A 3,484-nucleotide genomic window follows, 5' to 3' on the forward strand; every position below is an offset into this window, starting at 1 on the left:
AAATCAGGCGTGGCTAAGATTGGAGCAGATGTCAAACAGGACTTAAGTTTATTGAAAGCAACTTCCGCTGAAGCGTTCCAGTTAAGCGTATGATTCTTTTCAGTAGTTCGGTTAACGGAAAGCTGACGGTGGCATAGTTATCGACAAAGCGTCGGTACCATCCTGCCATCCCAAGGAATCTTCGTAGCTGTTTTACAGTAGGAATGGGAACTCAATTAAGATCTAATTTTACCCGGTTCCTTTTTAACTGACCGTAACCAATTATGAACCCCAAGTATTTATCTCCCTCAACTCACTTCGGTTCTGAATTTTTAAATGCAGAAGCTCGTATGAGAGCACTTTTGGCATTTCTTTTAAGATATCGATCATTTGAGTTCACTTATCCCGTGTGAAAGTCGAGCCACTAACTTTTCAATCTCTGTCTAAAATCTTCGAAGGGTTCATTTTCCTTCTGCTGCCGTTTTCTGATCATTTCCCATAGGTCAAAATCATCTTTCTGGTCGTCGAATCTTTGTCGAACGCTGTGCAGAACGATTGCCAGGAGTATGGTGGTTTCTTCGATGGAAATCCAAAACCAATCACAGGCTTTTCCCGCGAAAAGCAGATGTAAATTATCGCAAAGTAGTTGGTCATTGTTTCCAAGGGTCTGTGCCGTCAGAGCACGAATGCGATATAGAAATTCTTCTACATGCATTGCCTCCGAGAACCATCAAATTTAAGACGCCAACTGAGTAGAATATTAGCGGCCTTTGCCGGTGCTACGTCTCGTTGTACGATTGCTTCTCGGACTTTCTAATGGAGAATCGCTACTTCTCATATTACTGCCGTTATCTACCTCCCGCCTAACATTACTCCGCGACTCTGATGGGCCTCTGTTTACCGTGGCGGTATTCGTGGTTAAATTTAGGTTGGCAAACTGGGTTTGTAAGGTTTGCTCAATCGACGATTTAATGAAAGAACTGAGGTTTTCAATCATAGTTTTCTCCTTACTTTGTATTACCGAATGGATGTAACTGGTAAGATCTTCGGTTGCCGCGTGACCGGGCGACCTATTTCCGTTACTGCTAACAGACTGTCGACTTCCATATAAATTACGATCGAGGCTAGCTTGGTACCTTGTTTGCATTCCCCTTTTTGGAATGGCTCCTTTCCCTCGACCTCTACTGTTATATTTCCCTTTCCTATGCGATACCGTTGGATCTGATGGTGCCGTTTCGAAGGGTTCATTAGCCTGAGCGTTGGACGGTAGAGCCCTCACTTATGTTTAATTCCGCTGCTAGAGTGTTATCTCGTATCGCAGACTATTCGGACCGCATTCCGCCTTGCAGACAGACAAGTTTTTTCACTTTTCAAGTGTTCCCATACGCACGTGTTATGGAAGCGATGTTGACAAGGCGTTGTAGCTATTAGCTGATCTTGTCTAAACTTCCCTGACAAATTATGCAAAATGTTTCTTGGCTACTCAACGCCGAAGCTAAGTTTTCGTTACTACGGTGTACAGCCATGGTAACAACAAAATATAAATCAGAAAACCAAATAAGAACTAACTAATAAAGAACTTTTCTATTAATTCCAAAAAAAAATAACAATTGTTCGTCCTCTCCAAGCAAGATCTGGGTGGTCCACTCTTAAAACTGCCGATTTCGATTTGAATCGGTAGTAGTTGGTTAGTCTATCTGTTTCTATTGTAGCCGAAAAGTGTAGTGGATAATGGACAACCTCTACCTATTATAAATAGAACATTGTAATTCCGAAAATCTGAGACGTTTCCCTGCCGAGAACTAGTTTTTGGATATCTCAACAGCCAATATCAAGATAACCCCCAAGAATATAATTGAGTCGGAGTATCCCTCTTTAAGAATAACTACCAATTCTCTAAATTAACATCTTGAATGATTTCGTTGGTGGAGTCCCGTATCATGAAGTGCTTCTTTGGTTATTATCTATCTACGCTAGCACCCTGACTAAGAGACACTAAGTTATACATAGGTCGGCCTTTCCAACCTTGGAAATTAAACCGCATAATCCGTATGTCAAGACTGTGGATACTCCCACCTAGGGATCTATCTGTTCGTGAGAAGATAATACTATTGTTTTGGATGGAACTTTAGAGCTATGGTGGAGCCTCGCCCCAGAATGACATGCCTCTGATACCGATGTTATGTACCATTTGAGAAACATGCCCTGCGGCCTTGGGCGCCAATTATGTAGCGTGCAGGTGTGGGATAGATGTATTTTTACCCAAACTAGTACCAGGAGATTTCGTGTGCACCTCTAGCTATGCTCTAGCTAAGCTCGCCGGATTGTGGGGTTCGTTCTACTCTCTCCTATGTTAAGTACTGACACACACTCGCATAATATTTTAGGTGCACATTTAAAAAGAATCAAAAATCAAAAGCAGAACATAGGTTAAACTGGACTGAAGGTAGGGAAAATGGATCAAAGTTTTGTTGTTAAAAAAAAAAAAAGGAATGGTGATCTCAACTACTCTATTCAAAGCACGGGAAACTCAGGTGTCGTCGAGATCCCCTTCTTTACCCACCCAGCCTATGTCATACAGGTAAATCATACCGTATAGACCCTAAAACAATCAGGCAGTTTTCATCCTACCACTTCGACCTTGCTTGGCTAAGGACTGACATTAGAATTTAGAACATATTATATATGGGTTTCAAAACAAAGACTTTCAGATATATTTTCATGGTTTCCTATTATTAATATTCAATATCTTCCAAATTTTCTTAATCTACGGATGAATTCATTTTCTGGCAGTCTAGCCCACTTAAAATATTTACTAATTTAATTTATACCAACTTTGGAATTCAAGATGGTACGACCTTATATATATATATGAATGTGTGGGCCGTAGTATGTAAAGAGACTAAGAATCATAGGCGGGTAATAGAATAAAGGGGGCGAGAGGTGTTAACCCATTATGGTAATGATTATAAAGGTTTAAATCAAATAATTTAGTAACACGCAGGTTACATTATATCAGTGCATATATAGTGTCAAGTTTACGAACTCACAGTTTTTGATTGGATTTGATAATTTAAAACCTTACTCCTTTCGTAATCGATGAGCTCATGGATGACGTAGGTGCTGTTTTCTGGGGAAAAATAGAAGGTATTAACAATATATACACACGAGCGTACATGCAAGTACGATTTAGTAATTTGTTTTAATTATTTTAAGGTCTCATACCCACTCTTTTCTACCAACACTCATAATTCTCGATGCTCCAAAAAAAAATACATATCTATATATCTCCCAGAGAATTGGCCTTAAAATGGCATATTAACTCAAATCCCGAAAATGTGTAAGTTAACACTGAGCAACTCCGGACATCTTTCGGTAGCGTCGGCGGCGGCTACTCTGTAGGCATGTCCGTCAGTCACGCCCAGTGTTCTGGTCTTCTTCACACTGGGCTTGAGAAGGGGACCTCGACTGCAGGTCAAGCTGCAGCTTACATGGCACTACCGTG

This window comes from Drosophila obscura, unplaced genomic scaffold (assembly GCF_018151105.1).
Source record: "Drosophila obscura isolate BZ-5 IFL unplaced genomic scaffold, ASM1815110v1 contig_26, whole genome shotgun sequence".
NCBI classification, from domain to species: domain Eukaryota; kingdom Metazoa; phylum Arthropoda; class Insecta; order Diptera; family Drosophilidae; genus Drosophila; species Drosophila obscura.